This window comes from Rattus norvegicus, chromosome 5 (genome assembly GCF_021556685.1).
Source record: "Rattus norvegicus strain SHRSP/BbbUtx chromosome 5, alternate assembly SHRSP_T2T, whole genome shotgun sequence".
Taxonomy (NCBI): Eukaryota; Metazoa; Chordata; class Mammalia; order Rodentia; family Muridae; genus Rattus; species Rattus norvegicus.
Window position 1 is genome coordinate 139,342,184 of NC_141538.1, and position 22,502 is coordinate 139,364,685.

The following is a 22,502-nucleotide window of genomic DNA, read 5'->3' on the forward strand; positions in this document are numbered from 1 at the left end:
GAGCCTGCCAGACAGCCTGTCAAGTTCTAGGTCAGTGAGAGAAAAGGCATATGGCACTTAGGGATGACACCCAAGGTTGTCCTCTGGTCTCCACTCCAACACACATGTGCAAACTCCATCCTCCCCAAATAATCCTTGGATATACAAGAAACCGGGGTCATTGTGTGATTAACCACAGAGCAGGGGACCGCTTGTGGAAAATTTCTAGCTAGATTTACCAGAAAGGCAGTGGGTCAGGATGGGCGGAAATGTGTAAGAATGGGTTTAGGTTGTATCACTGGCCCCTGTGTGTCCTGCCATCTCTATTCTACCCTCCAGCATGGAGAGAGGACACTGAGAAAGTACCTGGTCTTCTGAGGCTCAGGCAATGAGCAGGTTGATAAAATCTTCCTCTCCCACCCTCCTCCCAACAGCTTAACTAGAAAGAACATGGGTTGGGGCTGTGCCAGCAGCCAAGACAATACTATTATCCAGGGAGACAAGACATTGCAGAGACCTCTGAGTACAACAGCTTAAAGAATCTGTAGGTGTGGGCTGGAGGGAACTCAGCAGTTAAGACCACTTGTTGCTCTTGCAGAGGACCCAGATTTGATTCCCAGCACTTACATGGTTGATGGCTTCTGTCTTCCATACCACCAACCCCAGGGGATCCAATAACCTTCTGACCTCTGTGGACACCAAACGTGCATGGGGTGAACATGCAACTCTACAGGCAAAGCATTCATACACATAAAATAAATAATGAAAGAATCCACAAGTGCTTGTTTCTCATTGGACAGCTCCCTGAAGAGCATCAGGCTGGTGGGTAGCTCTGTTCTCACTGGGACCCAAGCCTCAAGGCTGACAGAGTCATTCTCTCTTCAGCAGAAGGTGACAGAGGGGTCACCTGGGAGGCTCGGCTGGTGGGCTCTGAAGTGGCCCTGCACCTGGCAGGGTGGAGTTCACCAGTGTGTAAACTCTGCAGCTGCAGTCAGTCTTCTCCAGGGCAGCTTTCCTCTGACATTCACTACTAGGTAGGGAAGGTCTCAGGTGGGGCTTCAGGGATTCCTTGGGTTCTGACGCCACCTCCCTGAACCTATGTCAGCATGGTGTATATCAGCAAGTCAGTGTCCAGGGATAGAGCTCACAGGAATCCGTGCAATGTCTTCAACCAGGACCCAGATATTTGGGGATGATGCTCTGGCTGTCTCTATCTGCAGAGGGGCTTGGTAGAGAATAGGGTGAGTTTAGGGAGGGTGTCAGAAGAGGAAAGCCATGATTGTTGGCTCTGGCCTCGGGGCAGGTGACTGGAGACCACTGTGGCCATACTTCCCCTGTGCTAAGTGCTCCTTTATGCCTGCTTTCTAGGAGGAACACTGATGGTGGCCAACCTTGAAATTTAGCTTCCAGCTCGGCAGCCTGAGATGGTGCTGTGGCTCAGGAAGCTTGGCATGGGGCTCGGTTTTCCTTGAGCACGGGCTAAGGTTTTCACCGTTTAAACAGAAACAAACCTGGAAGCTGAAAGCATATAGAGTAGGCTAGACCAACCTTTGCAGGTTTGGCTCCTGTGTTGATGTCCTTCCCTCTGTTCCTGCCTCTTTTGGGCAGCTGATCTCATAGGCTCAGCTATGTGTTCCTCTGTGAGAGTGAGCTTGCCATTTGTACCAGCCAACTACAGGCTGCTGCTGCTGGGAACTGGAGAGTGGGAGCCAGGAGAGCCCTGGGTGTTACCCCCAATGCCTCCCATGTTAAGGTCACCTGTAGGCTGAGGCTGGGTCTTGTCTCTTCTTCCTCCTGAGAGGGAATGGATTTGCATTGTTGCTGGTTACCCGGGGCCTTCTTCAGACTTCCATAAGTAGTCTGTCATTGAAGTTTCTTCATTTGGGTTTTATGAGGCAAATTGTTCTCTGTGGGACCAGATTTCTTCTGCCGAACTTCTGAGCAACTCCAGCAAAGGGGCACTGAGTGTCTCACTCTTTTCAGAGCGCAAAGGCTGTCTGCTCTTTGGCATCTAATGACTCAAAACTGGGACCTGCCTTTTCTACGAATCACTTAAGGTTAGAACAGAGGACAGATGTAGCTGGCTCTGTGCTCCTGTTTCTCTAGTTCCAGGAAAACCACCAGGAGTTAGTCTATCTCATCTCTTCCTGAGGCTCCCTGTGCCACAGATGGTCTGGGTGTCACTGAACAGCACCGGCCAGCCCCTCCCCCCAGTGCCTCTTCAGGTCAGGGGACTGGTGATGACTTCATATCCACATGCATTATTTCACAGGGGCCAGGTATCCAGGGGGGAAGGTGTGTGAAACTCTTCCCACAAAATTACTAGTGTGGTTTGTCAGACAATTTTCACCAACCTCCGGCTCCCTTGGAACATCATCCCTTTTATTAAGTGACTGTTGGCCACTAACTAACCTTCCACAGCCTCTTTCCTCTGTGTCCTGTTGATATAGATAAACTAACCTGTGCTCTGGAGTTATTGACTAATACATTACCACGTCCACTCACGGAAAGGTGGCCACCGCTGGGAGTGCTGACCGAGAGGTAAGGTTAAGTGCCAGGTTTGGAGGTGAGATCTCATCGGTTGGGTTGGGGAGAAGGCAAAAGGAGAGCTCAGAGAAGACTCTGGTCAAAACCTTTGAGTAGAGGGGGTCAGAATCAAATCAAGGCGTAGGGTGCCCGTGACTATAGACGCCTTTGTTCCATCTCTAAAGCAAGGCCACCTCTGTGTCCTTCCTAGACCACTGCCCCTAATCCCCAGCAACTCTCAGTGTGTGGGGCAGGTGGCTGAAGTCCAGGAGTGGGGTGGGGATGGAGATTACAGCAACCCCTAGTAAAGATCGAGGGTTTCTGCTTGTCTCTAGCCGCAGCCATCTTCCCTTTAACTAGACGGTGCTGCTTTCCTTAATGTTTGCTGCTTTCCTTAATGTTTGCTGTTTTTTAAATTCTTATGAACGTATTTACACTTCTGAGATGCTGCGAGAACTGGCAGAATCCTTAAAACTATTCAAATGACCTGATTTGATTAATATGGCAGTGGAAGCCCAGAGTTTCATCACCAGAGCTGTCAATAACATGGAGAGAAAATGAAACCTTGACAAAGCATGTATTGACTCGAATGGCTGAAGAGTACAAGAGGTATCAGCTTCAGGTATGGCTTGACCTAGCTGCTCACTGTTCATCCCCATAACATGGGTCTTTTTCATGTTCCCACTCTGTCTCTCTCAGTTCTTCCACCCCTAGGAATCTAGATTCATGTGGCCTCTCTGCTTCCAGATCTTACTTCACTGCTAGGGGTGACAACAGACAGGGGAATCATTTCTCTGTCGGAGTCTTTCAAATGTGATCCCATCTCATTGCCTTGACTCGGTTTCCTGCCAGACATTCTGTTAACTCACACAGAAGGGGAAAGGAATAAAATTGGCTTTAATGAGATATGGAACCAGCCTGGGTGCCTGGCAGGGATGAGTGTGGGCGAAGGAAAAGCAGTATGCATATACCATGGAGTTTTACTCAGTGTAAAGAATATGCAATTATGACGTGTACAGCAAAAAGATGGATGGACCTGGGATCATCATGACAGGTAAACCCAGACTCAGAAAGCCAAATATCACATTTCTCTCACTATTTAAGATATTTATATTTTCTGTCTGTACATACAACATGAAAGTAGAAGGGGAACTTTGCAGAGGCAAGAAAGTGTCCAGAAGGAGTGAGGGGGCAACAAGAGAGGCAATGGGGAGACAAACACTTGCAACATTGCATGGTGTCTTTGTGTAGAACCAAGATTCAAATTTGTCTGTGTGTCTATCACCTATCTTCTGTCTGTCTGTCTGTCTATCTATCTATCTATCTATCTATCTATCTGTCTGTCTGTCTATCTATCTATCTATCTATCTACTTATCATCTTCTAAATTAAGTCATAAGAGGGAGTATTCAAAGGTAGAATGCAAAGTTAGAGAAGGGGGACAAAATAGGGTAGTGGAGGCAGATATGAGCAAAGTACAATGACACATAAATGTGAAAGCCATAAAACTATAACATTAAAACCAACTGGAAAGATGGCTCAGGGATTAAGAGCACTTGATGCTTTTGCAGAGGACCTACAGTGGCTTTCCAGCAGCCATCTACAGGTTCACAACCAACCATAATTCTAGTTCCAGGGAAACTGGTGTCTTCTTCTGATCTCTGCAGGCACACACGGTACACATGAATACATACAGGCACATAAATACTCAGACACATAAAATAAATCTTAAAATTTTTAATGGCCTTAAGATAGTCAGATCCAATTCTTGTGTTTTGAAATGAGGTAAACAATAACCAAACCATGTGGCTCATGGGTTCAGGTCCTGGCACCCACACAGCAGCTTGCAACTGTCTGTAACTTCAACAGCACCAGCCACAGACGTGGTGCACATCTATGCATCCAGTTTTACATGGATGCACATAAAAATAAAAATAAAAAAATCTAAACAAAATAAACACTACATGGGGGAGACCTGACGTGCTGACTCTGTAGTTGAGAGCGCTGGTTGCTTTGTAGTGCTCAATTCTCAGCACCCACAGACAGTTCCTAACTGCCTGAAACTCTAGTTCTGGGGGACCCAACATGAACACTCTCTCTCTCTCTCTCTCTCTCTCTCTCTCTCTCTCTGCCTTTGTCTCTCTCTCTCTCTCTCTCTCTCACACACACACACACACACACACACACACACACACTCAGATAAGTAATTAAGAAACTATATGAAAATAAAACATGAAAAATAAACTATATGGATTAGAATGAAGATGACTTTTCAAATAACTTCTGCGGGTCTAGTGGAGGAAGAGTAGACCCATGGGTATCATGAAGACTAACAAGAGATGTTCAAGGGCAATGGCTTACTCCTGGTTAAGCATTTGGTAATGGAGGAGGGGAGCCTAGAAGCCAGGTCTCTTTAGAGTTTGCAGTATGAACCATGCAAGGTTCTATTCACAGACACCCAGATGAAACTGTGGGCTTGCTCTGTTTGACTTATTCTCCATCTGGGATTAAGAAGATGAACGAAGTATACTCTACCACTTCTTCACAGTCATGAAGACCATCGTCTGAAGTACTGATCTGTATTTGATCTAACATCATATGGCAATAGGGTGTATATTAACAGAGTACTGGCTTCCACTAACCCAAAAGCTATGGGTTACCAGACAGCCTCCGATTCTTCTAACAGAGATGACTCCATCTGGCTGTAATTGTCTATCTGGTACACCTACTGAGCTATTCTAATTGTCTTGATTTATGATGTCCTTTTCTTCTGTTTCTGTATAAACCTCATCAAACTCTTAGCGCTCTGGGATATGGTAACTAGGGTGACCTGAATCTGTGCTCCTGGGCTATGGTCACCAATATGTGACTCCATAATAAACTCTTCCTACTTCCCTTTGAGGTAAACGCCTACTTCTGAATTGACATTGTGTTCGCAGGCATCTCTAAATCCTTGGCGTCCCCTTGGTGGTTTGAGCCTCAGTCTCATGGCTCGCACTTTGCCCTCTCAAGGGCAGCTCGCGGGGGCTCTCACTTTGCCACATGCTGTCTTAGCCTCCCAGGAGTCCTTGACAATGTCAGGAGAAGTTCCCATGAACTCTCAAACTCTTGCCCTCTGCATGCCTTTAATGCCAGCCTCATATAGAGGACATGGGTTTCTGCCACTACCTTGAGCAGTAGCCAGGCACTTTGGACTGTGGATTTAGCAGCCTGTAGGTGACCAGAAAGATGAACACAGGGCCATGAATCCCCAACTCTGAGAAGTAGTTCCTCAAGTGGTCCCAAGTGGGCAAGGAACCCAGGGCTCTCTCCTCAAACAAAAGCCCTTGGATCTGAGAGAGATGGCATCTAGCTGATTCCTAAGATGCCTTCAGAGGATATTTTCTCTTCTTAGTGCAAAGTATCTGACTATGGTGTGTGTGTGTGTGTGTGTGTGTGTGTGTGTATGTGTGTGTGTGTGTGTGTGTGTATGGGGCTTGAACCCAGAGCTCCTCCAATGACACTTTGGCTTCTCTTTCCGTCCCTCATGCTATTTTTTTCTTTTTGAGGCAGCATCTCTGTGTGTAACATGCCTAGCCTGAGACTTGCTATGTAGACCAAGTTGGCCTCAAACTTGCAGCCGTCTTCCTGTCTTTGCTTCTTGATTGCTGGGGTTACAGTACTGCCTCATTACACTGGCTTTTGGCTTCTAGCACATGCACATACATGGATATGTGCATGCATGTTTTCATGTAGGAATATGGAGGGGCAGAGGACAGATGCTCTCCAGGCACCATCCATGTCTGTTTAGAAACAAGGCCTCTCACCAGCCTAGAGCTCGCCATGTAGACGAAGCTTGTTGATATGGGATCCGCTCGTCTCTGCCTCCCCAGCTCTGTGATTGCAACTGTGCACCATATGCCTAGCATTTTCCACATGGGTTCTGGGTATTGACTTTAGGTCCTTGTGTATGCAAGGCAAGCACTTTACCAATTGGGATATCCCCACGGCCTCTTTGCTGCTTTTAAATGGCTCTTTCTCCAACCCAGCACCTCTTTTGCCTACACATCCTCTTCCCTACCAGCCGCCAGGGAAAGCTTTCCAAATCCTTGTTCTGTTCTGCTGCCTAATTCCACTTCTCACCACAAATTCTGGCTAGAACCAGCAAGCAATACCCATGCCACTGCCGAACGCTTGGCTGCCTGGAAGCTTCTTCTACCAGATAAACCAGACTCTCTCACAAAGTCATAGGACAAAGACAAACCAGACAAGCTCCTTGACAGAGTGTAACATGAATGGCCTCTCACAGAGGCCTCTGGCTCCCAGCGGAGTTCATCTAAACCTCAAAAGCACAGCCTTTACTGCCTCTATCCCTGCTAGCACAGTGGTTTCTTGAGTTCCCACCAGAATTTCCCCACATAGCTCCACTTGTAATATTCTAGGCTTTCTCCACACCTGCTCCTTCAAACTTTCCCAAACTTTTTTTTCACAACAATTCCAGTATTTTCTGAATCATATCACTTCTCACTGCCAATAGTCTGGGTTAGTCTGTGTGATGGTTTGGATGAGAATGGTCCCCATAGGTTCCTATGTTTAAATACTTGCTCCCCAGTTGCTGGACTGTTGGGAAGGATTAGGAGGCGTGGCCTCGTTGGAGGAAGGATGTCACAGGGGAAGGCTTCGAGGTTTCAAAAGCTCAGCCATTTCCAGTTAGCTCTCTCTGTCTGGCGCTTGTGGATCAAGATGTTTGTTTACCTGCCGTCACATTCCTAGTCATGATGGTCATGGACTCACCCTCTGAAACTATAAGTCTCTAACAGATTCTGTCTTCTCTAATCTGCCTTGGTCATAGTGTCTCATCACAGCAATAGAAAAAATAACCAAGATCTTTCTGCTGCTGATAAACACTTGAGATAAACAACTTAAAAGACAGAGAAATACATTTGGCTAATGGTTTGGGCCTGTCATGAGATCAAACAAACATGGGAAACACAGCTACTCAGATCATGGCCGTGGGGCGAGATAGAGAATGAGGGGTACAGGTTCCAGTATACATTTTAGGGATAGGACTCCAGAGACAGCCTTTCCTCTTCCGAAGCCCACCTAAAGAAGGTTGCATTTCTTCCCAATAGAACAGTCCACTGAGGATCGAGCCTTTGATACAGGGTATGTTTAAGATCCAAACCATAATGAGAAAAATTCTATACACTTATTAGTTCCTTCTCAATCTTCCCTTCCCTTCCCTGGAAACCTCTAGTCTGTTTCCTGTCTCTATATAGTTGCCTATTCTGGACGTTCCAACACAAATAGAACCATACCCAGTGGAGTCACTCAGTTTTGTGAGTTTAAAGTTCATCTGTGTTGTACCGTGTATCAGAACGTCATTCCCTTTTACCAAAAACTGGTCCATTGGCATGAACGAACCAAAATTTACTAACCGTTCACCCATCAACCCACAGTTCAGTTGTTTCCGAAACCTCTGCTCTTGTTAATGTGCTACTAGGAACATCTGCATCTAAATGTTTTGTGTAGACATTCTTTTGAACATATATCTAGGAGATAACTGCTGGGTATCCGTTGATTTTGTAGGGAGTCACATGATCTTGTTTACACACTGAGCTAGGGAGCTTGGGGAGGTGCTGAGAGCTAGCAAGGCTATTTCCTTCAGCGTCTCTCACTCTGGTTAGCAGAATCTTGTCACTCAAGCCAACCTTCACAGAGATACTTCCTGGCAAGGGAGTAGATCCGAAGTGTGAAGCTGGGCTCCTCCGCCTGCCTCGTTTAGGGTCTCCTGTAGTCAGGGACTGTCTCTTCACAGACTCCTTCACTCTTCTTCCCGTAGTCCTGGGCTCAAAACCAGCTCAGCTGAGGAAGACGAGAACCAACCTGCGCTCAGCGTCAGGACCGCTGCACTGGTTTATGCTCTGCCCTCTAAGCATCCGCGCAAGCGCGGCTTCCCAACCCCCAGCTAGGAGGCGGAGAGTGGGTGGGGCCGACGTCCCCCAGGCCAATCGAAAGCGAGCGCCCCCGCCCTCGGCGCTGTGGACTGAGCTTGACCCCGGCCGCGGACGGGGGCGTGGCCGTAGAGGGGGCGTGGTTGAAGGATGGAGGCGGGTCCTGGGGCTGTCAGTCGGCGCCTGCCGCCGCCGCTGCTCGCACGCCGGGCCTCGGAAGCCACCTCAGCCGAGCGCGCAGGTAAGGCCGCCGCGCCGCAGCACCATCGCGTCCCTGGGGACCAGTGGTCCGCGTCCTAGGGCCGTGTCAGCGCCGCGCCGCCCAGGGGGCGGGCCCACGGCCTACCCTCCCCCACGGCGCCCTGCGGACCCCGACTGTCCGCACATCCGCAGGGATGCGTGGTGCGGAGCTCGGGTCCCACACCTGTCCCCAGGTTGCGCTCGCGGGCAGATATGGGAGACCCGGCGCAAGCCCGAGCGGGGAAAGTTTGTTGACATCCGAGCGCCCCGGGGAGCGGGAGGCTGAGTCCGCGGGGATGCGCCTTGGGCAGCGCGGCCGTGGCCCGGGTGGCCCGCGTGGCTCGGGTCCAGAAGTCCTGCTGGGAGCCGCGCGGGGTCCAAGGCTGCTGCGCAGCGCCAGTCATCGTGTAGTCTGGGTCTCAGAGCTCAGCCCTCGTTCCTCATAAATTATAGTGGATATTTAGACGCGATGGGCGAATTTAGTTAGCTTTTTCCTAACACCTCTTGTTTGGGAGATGTCTTGCCAGGCCTGATTAGTTAATTAACAAGGTGGGAAAAGCAAAATAGATCCTGATACGAAAGGCCAATGCCTTTAGCAACTCCGTAAAAGCCACTTAGAGGTATTGGTGATGAGAGATGCTTTTGACCAAGGACAGCCCTGGCATCTTCTGGTTGTTCCAGAGGGCTTAGGTACTCAGCGGAAGGCTTTCTTATGTATTTAGACTCTAAGGTCTAACGAAGGTTCTCTAGTTTTCTAAACATAAGCAGAGGAGGAAATGGATGCGTGCTGAGGAAGCAGTTAAGGGAAAAACTGAGGCTCAAGTAAGTTTAGCTCCCCGTCTGCTACCTCTCCTCAGCAGAAAACCTCAGCTCTGCCTCCCACCTCTCAGTCTTCCCAGGAGGGCTGTATCCAGATGGGTAGGCACAACTGGTTCCCCTTTCAGCCTGAAGACCTCTTGTTACCTATAGTCTTACAGGCCCGCCTAGGGATATCCTCTCAAAAAGGCTTAATTAGCACTTTCATCTGCCCATTAAGCAATGGACCTTGAAATCCTTTGTAATCAGGGGCTGTTGTAGTGCCGAATCTTTAATAATACCTAATTCATTTTAATAGTGTTTCTATAATAACCTTTCTATTAGTATGCGCGCCTTGCAACACCAGGACTTTGTGTTAGAAGTAGCAATTTACTAGAAATATTGTCACAGCAAAAACTCTCTAACAGATTTGCAACCCATGATACTTAGGTAATTACTGCTAGAGGCTATAAGTTATTTTTCTTTTTAATATTTGGTGTAGTAGGTGTTACAGTGGTTTTGATCTCTTAGGTTGCTTGTTCCAGTCTGTGGAAATGTTGTCAGCTACTATGTAAGTTGATTTTTTTTTTTTGGATAAAAATCACACAAATCCACATTCCATACTGATACCTTTCTGCATAAAACTCTGAGCTTATATCATTTGACTTCGTTTTTGCCAACTTACGACAAAATGAAGATTTAAAAAAAATATATTTAGATAGGTCTATTAAAGCTGCAATGATGTTTATAGCATATTTTATTAGTAAAAATTAGCCAGTGCTGTTCTGAGAGCTTTACAGGTATTTTCTATAATCTTCACGATTTCCCTACTGGGAAGGTTCAACCAGCACCCTGCATTTCAGTCAAGAAGTCTGAGACCCAGTTGTTTAACTCAAGTCAGACAATGAAACAACAGATTCTAACATAGGTAGCCTGAGTCTAGAGTCCAAATCCTCAGCCAGTATATGGTCCTGCTTCTCTAGATTCCTCTTTCCACAGGTATTGATTTCTATGTGCTGTTCACAAAGTGTTACGCTCTGCATCACAGGGAGAAGTGTGCTTCTCAGTGTTACACAAGTGCTGGGGAAGAGTTCTTATGCTGCCCTTTACTTTGCCACCAGAATTCCGTGACTGATGACAAAGCATCATCTCCCCCCTTCCATCTCTTTATCAATGGGATAGCAGTCATGGAAGCAGATGAGCCCAACTACCCTTGCAGTCCCGGGAGCTGGAGAGATGGCGTGCAGATAGGAATGGAATGTCCTCTTCCTTAAGGAACAGCATCGGATGCAGTATGAATAGTGAATGTGTATGTGTGTGAGGGGCAAGAACTGGAGGTCATATATACACTCTGCTGCTACCAGGCTCCCCGTGGGACTGCAGTGGGACTCTTCAATCATTGTTAATTTAAAAACTTACATTTATTTATTTACTGTGTGTGTGTGTGCACACGTGTGCATGCACGTGTGTCAGATAGAGCAAGGAAGGGAGGGAGTGGAGGATAACGTAAAAGAGTTGATTCTCTCCTACCACACATGGGTCTACCACATTGAACTCAGGTTATCAGGCTCAGTGGCAACTGCCTTAGAGCCATCTCACCAGCCCACACCATTACTTGTCTAACAACAACAGCAACGACAACAGCAGCAACGATAAATAATGTCAGAAGAGTAGTAAAACCAGAAGAGAGATAATTCTGTAAAATTGAGGTAGCATGTGTAGTACTGTGTAAGGGATATTTATAAGGAACCCTTGGCATCCGCATCATTCTGTAGGAGTCAGGTGATGGCAGGACCTAATTTGCAGACCAACAGGTTCCCAGAATTATGGTATGTAGGCTTGGGAGGCTGTATTAGAAGTCATTTAGGGGACTGAGGAGATGGTTTAGTGCATAAAGTGACTGCTGTGCAAACATGAGTAGCCAAATTCAGAACTTCAACAGTCACAGCAAAACAGGATGCGTAGCATCAATCTGTAATCCCAGTACTACTGGGAATGCAGACAGGTGGATCTTGGGACTTCCTGGCCAGCCAATCTAGCCAATGTGGTGAGCTCCAGCTTTAGTAGGAGCTGCATATCAAGAATAAGGTGGACAGTGATAAAGAAGACCCTGGACATCAAACTCTGGTCTTCACACATGTATGCATGACCATACCCACAACCATACACGTGCAGATAGAACCCCCTTTCAAATCCATTGAGCTTAGCATTCTCGTCCCAGCCTTTCCATCTCCTGTTTGTCCTGAGGATACACGAGTGGGCCCGTGTGTTCATACTGATCCTGCTTGGACACCTCCAGGGCAAAAAGGGCTTCATACATTCGTCTACCTCAAAGGAGGTAGGACTATGGGTTGGGAATATAGCTTAGTGATAGAATGCTTGCCTGACATTCATGAGGCCCTATGCTCTTTTTCCAGGGCCATGAAAGAGTGATAGGGATATGTCTTATCACCTGTAACATACACATATGACTATATCCAGTGGTAGGGAATGGGAAATTTTGGTTTGTGTTCTTGAAAGCTAATCTGTCATCAGTTTAAAAGAAAGGGGGGATAAAGGAGAGATGCTAAGCCAGGGAGACATTAGGAGGCCAAGGTTAGAGTCCAGGATGAGGTGATCCAGGCTGAGACAGGTGGTGGCATAGGATGGATCCCAGAAGAACTAGATCTCTGATGACAAGCCATACACATTTGTCATATACACAGCACCTGCCTTCCTATAACAGGAGGACAGAGGCTTGCCAGAGCTACTGACAGAACTGACACATTCAAGAAGCCATTTTGTATGTATATCCTCAAAGCTATGCGATGGAATGAGGCTAACGAAAAGCCTCTATGGGAAACAGGTCTTCCTTCTTCAAAAGAAGGGAACGTACCATTTAGCTCAAGTGGGAAACTCCTGTGCAGACTGTTGTACTTCTTGGCTAAGTCAACACTCATTATTCTAGCCATTCTAGCCTCTGAAGTGTAGAGGTGGCAGAGGGTAGACCCTGAACCGGAGCAGCAGCCTCACTTCCCCACTTAGTGATGGCAGACACAGGCATGCTGAGTTGGGGGGTGTAAAGGGCGATTATTTTGATGTTATTGCCCAGAGAAGGGGTGCGAGTCTGACTGTTTTGAAGGGGAGCCATTAGAACACATTGGTATTTCTTCTTCTCTGATTTGGTTGGAGAATGTTCTTGTAGGGAACCCTGCTCTCCGGCGACCCTGTTAAACCAGTGCCGGAGAGCCCATGTGCGTCATGGGGGTGCTGGGAAAGCCGCCCGCCCGCCCGGGAGCTTTTCTTTTCTGCTGAACCTCAGACTGTGTACTGCTGTGCAAGGCTGGGTGAGATGTTTGGGTGACCACACTGACTGGAAAACAGGATAATGTGGGGGAAGCAAATGAGATTTGCACAGGAAACCACAAAGACAGAGAGGATATGTTTGGGAATGCTGAATTCACTTTTCTCTTGGTACTTTACATACTTCTGGCTTACAATGCAACATTTCTTAAATATTCATATTAATAAATTCATAGGTGGAAATATATTGTGTAATTGCATGGGAACAAACTGTATAAATCTCCTTTCTCTCCGTCCCTTCCTTCCCCCCTCCACCTCCCTCCCTCCCTCCCTCCCTCCCCTTTCTCTGCACAAAGATTTTAGTCTTGCTTTTTCAATATCTTTTAGGCTGCTGTTTCTCAACAACCTCTGATTTTTTTCTTCCCCTGACCCACTTGGCATTACCTGGAGACATGGTTGGTTGTTGCAGCTAGGGATGGCTTATGCACTTCCTAGCAGTTAATGGGTAGAGACCAGAGATGCCATTGATCATTCTAGGACACAGAGCATCATGTCTTTTCTGTCACAAAGAACTGTGCAGCAGTGTTGTGGTCTTCAAGGTGGGAAACATGATACGTGAAAATGCAGATTCTCATCAAGAGTGAGTTGAGGGTCAGGGAAGAGGAAGGGGAAGAAAACAAAGGAAGAGAACTCTCTCTTTGGAGGTTCATATCTGACATCCAGAGGGCAACCCCGCTAAGCTGAACTACTGCCTGCCACTGGGAGCTCTCCCAAAAGCTCGATTGCTCAACTCAGTAGTTTGGAACAGGAAGTGGAGGCCCTTGTAGTGGCAAGAGGCCGGAGGGGTGATGATTTGTAGAGGCAGAAGGGTTTATATGCTGAGAAGGGCAGCCGGGTCCTGCCGGAATGCTTTATAAAGTTCTAGGGAAGTTTTCAAAGGTTGTCTTGTTGAGGACATTGAGTGTGGTGCTGAGAAGACACAGCCTCTTCTCCAGCATAGTGTGACCTTCTAGAAGGCCATGGGTCTGAAGGCCTGTGTTCTTTCCAGATTGTCCCAAGAAGGCAGTCAATAGCATAATCTTCAGGTTGCATCTGTCCACTCCCCCCTTCTCTTTAACATTCTCTTTTAATTACAGGGGATTTTAAACATAAATAAAAGTTGAGAAAATAGTAAAAATCTTATCTGTATACTGCCCATCTTCAGAGATTGTTACTTCCTGACTAATTGTGATCTATATACCTTCCCTGATTGTCCCCTCTTCTCCTAGTGTTGGGAATCAAACCAAGAGCCTTGCACACACTAGACAAGCTCTCCCATCGAGTTGTATCCCAACACTATGTAACCCTTCCTCTTCATAGAGTAAAAAACTACTGGTTTCCTGCTTGGCAGTCAAGGAGATAAGTGGTTTTGGATGCTTCAGTCTCTCTAGAGGAAAACCAGCGGTGGACATGCCACAATTAGAGGAGCCATGAGGGCTGCCTGTAATAGGAGTAGGCTAGGTGTATCAGGCATGGAGTGAGGGGTGGCGCTTAGCTCTTCTTGGTGAGTGAGCACAAGTCATCAGAGACAGTTTGTTTCTTTTGAATCCCCTGGATGGAGAAGCGTACTGGAATGCTCTCCTGGCAGAATCCCATGTAAGGATCTAAGCACAGAGGCTTATGTTTCTGGAAACAGCATAGCTACTGTGCCTCCTTCCTGTTTCACCCTAGGTGTGCAGGAGTGGAGAGTTCTGAGTGTTCAGGATAGCCTCTGGCTCTCATCTGATGGCTTTTTGTGGAGTGGCTCCTCTCTAAAACCATAAGTTGGCGAGGCAGGCACTTGATAGTCTGAGAGGCCCTTTGTAGCAGTCACTCTGTCCCTGCATCTGGCAGCAGAGGAAGGCTTCCTTTTGGAGCCTCAGTAGCCTGCCCCACACAGTGACAGCCAGCTCTGCAGTTTACTTTCCATTCGAGCTTGCTTGCTTTTCCCAGTGAATTCTTCCTAGCCTGAAGAGCCTTGGTTTAGGCCATCAGGCCTTGGCATGCCTTTACTTGACCCAGGGTTATGTTGTAATCTACGTTTAAAAATGGCTTCAAGAGTTGAGAGAGTTCTTGAATAATCATTTAATTAACGTCTATGAATTTTAATTAGCATGGATTTCTACAGACCTTGACCTCCTAGACCAAGTTCATGAACAGCTATGTTGATGTGGAGACCTGGGCCTCTGCAGAGCTGTGTTTCCCATTCTTACTCTGTTTACCAAAAGCATTTATCATCCCCAGAGGCGTTAGCTTGCTATGAAAGTTCTGTGTAGCATGCTTGTTAGCTTTTCATGTCTTTCTCGGGGGAAAGTGAGTCTTTGTCTGCTTATAGTTTTGAGTGTAGTCTGTGCCAGGGTTACATGCCAGCCTCATTACTTCTACTGACTCTATTTTTTAGATGTCTTCTAGGTGGGAATCAGTATTCCCATTTTACAGATGAGCCAACCAAGAATCAGCAACATTTGAGAAGGCTCCATTGCGGGTAGTACTGGACTTTAACAAGATGCTATGACTAAAAAGCCTAAGTGATTTCTACTCTGCCCTCTCTCCCTCACAGCTCAAGCTGATAGAAGACTGACAGGGTTGGTGGGGGCGGGTGGAGGCAAGTGCTGAGAAGGGGGACTGAGAGTTATGGTTACTGCAGTGATGACGTCTTCACACCGAGACCCCCAGAACATTGTTTCTGACTGTGGTAAATTACCTGCGTCCTATTTTAAAGCTGACTACATAAAACAGAAGTTGCACAGGGTTAGTCCTGAGTTAGGTTCAGTCAGCAATTTTATTTAGTTGATATAGCTTTTTAAATTACAAAATTGGATTAGTTGTCATCGTATAAAATGCAGTGAGATTTCACATGCCAGTAGGAATCTTGGCCTTTCTTGAAGCACCAGGTCCACAATCCTTCACAACAACACTTAGTGGCTTTGGATGGAGTGAGGTTTCCCCAGTGTCTGGACTTTCTCTACCTTTTCCTCTTCACCTGTTTATGCCATCTGCCAGGACTCCCAAGGTGTCTGGGTGGGATCACCTCGATGGAGCAGATGTACACTGTCATTCAGGGATGTTAGAGGCTTGTTTTATATTGGAGTTTGAGTGTAAGACTTTGCAGAGATCAGTAGTACTTGATCTTAGAAAGTGCTAGAAAAGTTGTATTTGTTGAGGAAGAGAGTACACCCTGACATGAAAAGCTTTATTCCATTGCTTGCAACAGTGAGAACTGAGGACACACATCGCTTGAGAAGAAACCTTCTTGGGTGTAGTTTGGTTCAGAGAACAAAAGAGAGGCTGTATAAAGAGTGCCAGAGACAAGCTGCCATGTTTATAGGAAGTCCTGTGTCTGTGGTCAAGGCAAAGAGGAAAGCCTTTGGGCTCTGAAGCAGCTCATCTGGAAGTGTCCTGGGCGTTCATGTGCCAGGAGGACTTTATGCTAATGCTGTGGCTGGGTGGGAGAACAGTTTGTTTGGTTACCATGAAGCAAACAAGTAGAAGACTTGTGTTTCTGACAGAGGTAGATCTGGTTATTTGAATCAAAGCTCCACTGAAAGTATCAAACTGCTTCAAGGAGCATTAAAATTGGTGGTGGTGGTGGTGGTGGTGGTGGTGGTGGTGGTGGTGGTGGTGGTAGGTTTCTATGAACACACAAAGAAGCCAAGAAGATAAAATGGGAATAGCTAGGCAGAAGCCTGTGGTAGAGTAGGGACCTCAGCAGCAGGAAGGGTGTGAGCACACTAGAGTTAGTTTTGCCTTCAAAACCACTGTAGATCTGCACGAAGACTGGTTTTGCCAGCCTTAAAGGACAAAGAGCTCAGGAGTCAAAGAACATGGCTTGCCTAATGTAGAGAGAGACTCACTAGGAGACAGGCTGTGTTTGAGTGGAACTTCTGAGGACAAAGGTAAGCCTGGAGCTGAAACCAAGTTGCCCCATCCCCTAGGGACAGATTACCTTGGTAATGAGCTGAACAACAGAGAGAAGGGAGGGAGCCCTGGTCACTGGGCAGCTTTTTCACAGGCTTTAAGGTGGTTTTAACTCCTTCAACTGAATAGAAGCCTAGAGACCTGCAAGAACGAATGGTGGATGTCCTCTGAAAGAAGGTGGCTTAAAAAAAATTCCCAGTGTTACTGAGCTATATAATCAGAAATAATAGGGCATGTAAAATGGCATATATAATGAGAGGGTAACGAAACCAAGCAGACCCACAGCTTCTTTATATCGTAAATATGTAGAGAAAGAAAAACTTGGGTGTATGTTTTGAGCAGCTTATTAATGCCTTCAGCAAATGGGGAGCAGCTAAATGTAGCTTGAAATCAATAAATGGGCGATGCATTGAAAAGACATTTCTCTGAAGAAGAAATATACAAATGGCCAAGAAATAAACATTTAAAAAATTTTAACATCCTTAGGCATCAGGTAAATGCAAGTAATACGACTTTTCTCACCCCAGTTAGAATGGTTGTTATTGAACAAATGTGACAGCCAGTGTTGGTGAGGGTGTGTGGATAATGGAACCCTTACTCACCTCTATGAGAGTTTAAATGATGTAACCACTATGGAAACTCGTATGGAGGCTCTTTATAAAGAAGCTGAAAATAGAACCACCATATTAGCAATGTACGCCACTCTTGGGATATACCCAAAGGACTGTTTCACCATAGCGATGCCTGCTCACCCATGTTTATTGCTGCTTTGTTGACAATAAACAGAATCAGCATTTTACATGCACAGAGCCGAGAAGACAGTGGAACAATGTCTGCAATTGAAATAGTTAACAGTGTAGAAGTTAGAGACTACAGAGCAAAATGGTAAGGTTTCCCACCACCTTGCTGAAGGCTTCCTCCTGGAGAGATTCCAGACAGGGAAAGATGGGGAAGCTAAGGAGTTTTTTGTTTTATTTTGTTTTTTAAAGATTTATTTTATTTATACGAGTACATTGTAGTGGTCTTTAGACACACCGGAAGAGGGCATCAGATCCCATTACAGATGGTTGTGAACCACCATGTAGTTGCTGGGAATTGAACTCAGAACCTCTGGAAGAACAGTCAGTGTTCTTAACCACTAAGCCATTTCTCCAGCCCAAAGCTAAGGGTTTTTAAAGGTGCTAAGTAAAGGCTTAATATTGATGTAGATGAACAATGAAGTAGAAAAAAAGAAATTTTATGCTTTACAGACTAAACTCTGTAGGCTTGCAAGTCAGTAAAAGTCAGTAGGTAAGGGGCCCAGGATCCAGCAGGTTCTGAGAGGACAATATATAAATAGGAGACATGGGTGTTATTACAGAGGGCTTTCTGGTTTATCCAGGAGAGAGTGACAAACAGGAAACTGTTCTAAACTGCCTGAAAATACTTTTCATGTAGCACACACAAGAGCACAAGGTCACACTTCCAAATATGTCATTGGGAAATGCAGGGGGTGGGGAGGATGTGGATGTTGAGGGTAACCGCATGGATTGGAGGAGAAAGAGAGCATTCAAGATGAGGCACGAGGAGTAAGCATGGTTTGTAGAAAAGTAAGGTGTTAGGAATTTAGGCAGTATGACTAGAGTGATAGGCGACAGATTTGTAGAGTCTTTAAGGATAAATATGAGGGTCTAGAGAGATGGCTTAGTGGTTAAGAATCTGTGTTGCCCTTTTAGAGGACTCAACTTTTGGCTCCCAGCACCCATACTGGCGGTGGGCCTACAACTCTAGCTCCAGGGGATCTGACACTCTCATTTGGTCTCCATAGGCACTGTACTCATGTGCATAAACCCCTACCTAGTCATATACATATACACATAATTAAAAGTAAAAATCTTTTAAAAAAGATAAATATGAACAGATAACTGGGAAAGAACATAGTGGTATGAACCGAAAAGCCTCGCTAGTTTTGAGCACTGTACCCTCAGGGAAGGTGAGTACACCCAGGTTTTGTTGTCTCAGGGTTTTGTTGGATATTTGGGGGTTTTACTGACCAGCAGCAACCACTGGTCTCCTGGCTAAGGGACCCAACACAGTCATCGTTATCTAGATCAAGGGTGAGCGTGCATGCTACCGAAGAAACTGCATCCAGGTGACATCATTTGGGTCACACCTGGTTTTTCTTTCATTTTACTTAGAAATAATCAGAAGTGATTCAAGAATAGACAGAAAGATTGGGGGGACTCAGAAGCCAAAGACTTTGGTGTTCTGTGTTTTCAGATGCTCCCCGAGGCTTTGCTCTGGATTTCTAACCAGCTTTAAAATTGGGCCATCCCAAGACTAGGGCCTTGAATATTTTCATCCTAAATAGATGGACCCACTCTTGTGCTGTGGACTCTTTCCTTGGACATGACTTAAGTTTACATCTCTAATTTTCATTATTCTTTTGTTATTCAGACACATAAACCAGTAAGATTCCCACAGGGATATCCAAGAGGATCTGAAATGTAGCATGTTCTCTACCAAATCCCCAATTCCAAACCTTCACTGAGACCTGCTTCTTTCTGTTTCAGGATCTCAGGCTCATAAACACCACCACAGCCATCCATCCGGGAGTCAGCCTGAGTCTTCACTCTCTTGTAACCCCACATTTAGACAATAGCCAGTCTTGTATCTGACTACTTCTCTTCACAATTCTTAGCACAGCCCAAGCACTGCCTTCTGCCTGGACTATTGCCTTAGAATCCTAATTGACCTCTACATGTCCCCAGAGAGTCTATTCTCTCTATATATGTTAGAGTAGTGTTTAAGAACATGTATCAGATCATGTTATGTTCCTGCTCAAAATGAATGCTTGTTTTCTTAAACAACAACAACAACAACAACAACAACAACAACAACAACAAAACCCACAAAAAACGAAAACAGTCAATGTTCTCCTAACATGCTTGGATGACCTAAATCATTAACATAGTCACAATAACCCATCTAATCCAACCCTGTTTGAGTTCTTAAATCATCTTCTGTTTTTCTTCTTTGCTTTGCTATAGTGACACCACACCACCTTTGCTCATCCTAAAATGTGAGCCTGTCTCTGCCTGGGGACTGTGTGCTTTTTTCTTCTGTCTTTTAGTTATTTATGTCATTTAAGGCTCTGGTTAGATTAAACTTTCTCAAAGTGGCCTTCTCTGTTCTTCTATCTCCAACTGTCCTTTTCTTCTTCGATACTCTGTAGGCCCTTACCCTGCTCTACTGTTCAGAGCATCTATTACAACTTTGTCGGGTCTCCTTACTAATGAAAGTGTCATAAAGCAAGAATATTGTCTTATTTAACATTCTACCACTGGGCTACTGCTTGGATCATAGTTTGAGCCAATGCATTTTTTTGAATGAGGAAGAGCATGATATCATTTTATAAGAGGTTTATTATCCAGTGAATGGCTCTGAGGAAGTGGGTTGGACTTTAAGAAGATGTACTCTTAATTACAAGATGAGTTTGGGGCTGACACATTTGACAAAACTATTTAGATGGAATAAACTAATTCTTTGAAAAAGCAGTATGTCAAAACTAACACACAAAGAAGTAGAAAGAATGAATAGTAATATTAAAGAACTTACTTCATTCTTAAAGATGAAGCCTTCCCAGCAAGCATCAGATAGACAAATATACAGACAGGCTGCTGGTGACCACCCTGTGATGTCATCTAGACTTTGGAAAGAAAGAATAGCATCAGTTTTATGTTCTCTTCCAGAGAGTAAACTGATAGGGAATATTTTACTGCCCATTCTCTCAAACAAACAGACAGACAGACAAACAAACTCCACTCTAAAACCTGGAGAGAATGTTACAGCAAAAGGAAATTGAAGGGGTCAGCGAAATGGCTCAGTGGTCAACAGTGCTTGTTGCTCTTACAGAGGAGTTCAGTTCTACATCAGACATTTCATAAGGGCCTGTAATCCAGCTCCAGGGTCTCTCTCTTGTGCTCTCTGAACTCTTCAGGTACCTGCCCATGCGTGTGTGTGTGTGTGCACACACACACACACACACACACACACACACACACACACACACACAAACACACGCACACAGAGCTTTTTTTCTTTTTTCAGAAAAGAAGAAAATGAAAGATCAAACTTTCATGGACCTGTATATACAAATCTTAAAATATAATCAAGTGAATTCAGCATATATAAAAGGCTAGTAGATTATAGCTAAGGGGGTAAGTCTCAGAAATTCAGAAATAGTTTAATACTTGAAAACAAATCAAGGTAATTTCCTCTAGTTATAGAATACAGTAGAAGAATACAATCATCTCAATAGATGTAAAAAGATTTGATGTAATTCAATATTATTCAAGATTTTGTCTGAACCAAGGAAGTTGCTTAATCTGATAATGGGTACCTAAAAATAAGCACCCTGTCAGTGGGGATGATTTAAATATTGAAAATTCTTCCTCTGAGATGTCTGATAGCCCCATTTCTATTGAACAATGCACTTGAAATTAGAGTCACTGTCCCAAGACCAGACAAAAAATAAAGGCCCAGGGATTGGAAAACTCATTAAAGAGAGACAACATGATTGTGTACATAGAAAACCGAAAGACCCTGTAGATAAATGATGGAAATTAATGTAAGTTTAGCAAGGGTGCTGGGTGCAGGTCAATTTGTAACGACAAATTGCACTGTGCCAGCCTTACTGACACATGCTCAAGAGGCTGGAGCAGGAGAGCCACTTGACCCTGAGGTTTCAAGGCCAGTTTGGGTAGCATAGCAAGACTCTTTCTCAAAAAAAAAACACAACAAAAACAAAAACAAAAACAAACAACAACAACAACAACAACAACAACAACAACAACACCCCAAAAAACAGAAATGCAAGAAACCAACTGTGAAGGGCAAGAGAGATGCCTTAGCAGTTAAGAACACTGACCACTCTTCTAGAAGACCCAAGTTTAATTCTCAGCATCTGCATGGTGGCTCAACTTTCTGTACCTCCAGTTCCAGGGGACTCAGCACCCTTTTCTGGCCTGTGCAGGCACTGCATACATGTGGTACACAGACTTATTTGCAGGCAAAACATCTGAACACACAAAATAAAAATAAACATTTAAAAGAACTAATTGTACACTCACACATAATAATGACAAAAATAAAATGAACTTTAAAATATACCATCTAAAAGAACCAAAAAACCCATCCAATTCATGGGAATATGTGTAGTAAAGATGGGTAAGATCTCTGTGCCTTGAAGAAGTAAGTTACGGCAAGTGGGGGCCTTGAGTCTTTATAGCCTGAACTCATTTCCTGTCTGCTCTCTGGTTCTTGACTATGATGAAGCAGCCATGTGTTCAGCTGCTTCATCACCCTGCTATGCCTTTCTCTCCATGATAGACTGTATCACTTCAGACTGTAAGCCAAAATAAATTCTTCTGACCAGAACTTGCTTCCTGTTAAGTATTTTGTCACAGCAACAAGAACATGTTCAAGACGGGTACCAAGGAATAGGGCAGATGCTATGATCAATCAATCTGAACTTTTGAACAGTATTGGGATTGTTAAAGACTATGGGGACTTATGCATGTTGTATCATGAGATGGCTTTGTTCTGTGGTGGTCAGGGTCAGAATGTTATGTTTTGAGTGTGAAATGTGCTGCACAGGCTCATCTGTCTGAACACTTGGTTCCCAACTGGTGGCAATGTTTTGGAAGGCTGATTTTTCTTCATGACATGGGATCTTACTGGAGGAAGTGCTTCATTGGAGGTGGGCCTTGAGGCTATATATATCCTGGCCTTACTTCCTGCCTACTGTTCACTTCTTGACTACAGAGATAAT

The 22,502-nt window shown here is 45.2% G+C and overlaps 1 protein-coding gene and 2 long non-coding RNA genes across 6 annotated transcripts in view; 2 read left to right on the top strand and 1 right to left on the bottom strand.

Moving 5' to 3' along the window:
- Positions 1 to 735: 735 nt before the first annotated feature.
- On the bottom strand, positions 736 to 2,153 carry LOC134486983 (uncharacterized). Its single transcript, XR_015621097.1, has 2 exons — positions 1,738 to 2,153; positions 736 to 1,204 (listed from the first exon to the last, which is right to left on the bottom strand). It is a non-coding gene; the product is annotated as an uncharacterized LOC134486983 (long non-coding RNA).
- On the top strand, positions 2,144 to 5,411 carry LOC148006018 (uncharacterized). The gene is made up of 3 exons (XR_015621098.1): positions 2,144 to 2,520; positions 3,014 to 3,127; positions 4,959 to 5,411. It is a non-coding gene; the product is annotated as an uncharacterized LOC148006018 (long non-coding RNA).
- Positions 5,412 to 8,608: 3,197 nt separating this feature from the next.
- The window catches only part of Hivep3 (HIVEP zinc finger 3), a 402,531-nt gene continuing 388,637 nt past the window's right edge, over positions 8,609 to 22,502 (top strand). For 3 of the 4 annotated variants that reach the window (XR_015619738.1, XR_015619739.1, XM_087549278.1), the window contains exon 1: positions 8,609 to 8,678. The gene's annotated coding sequence lies outside the window, so the exon portion shown is untranslated. 4 annotated transcript variants of the gene reach the window in all.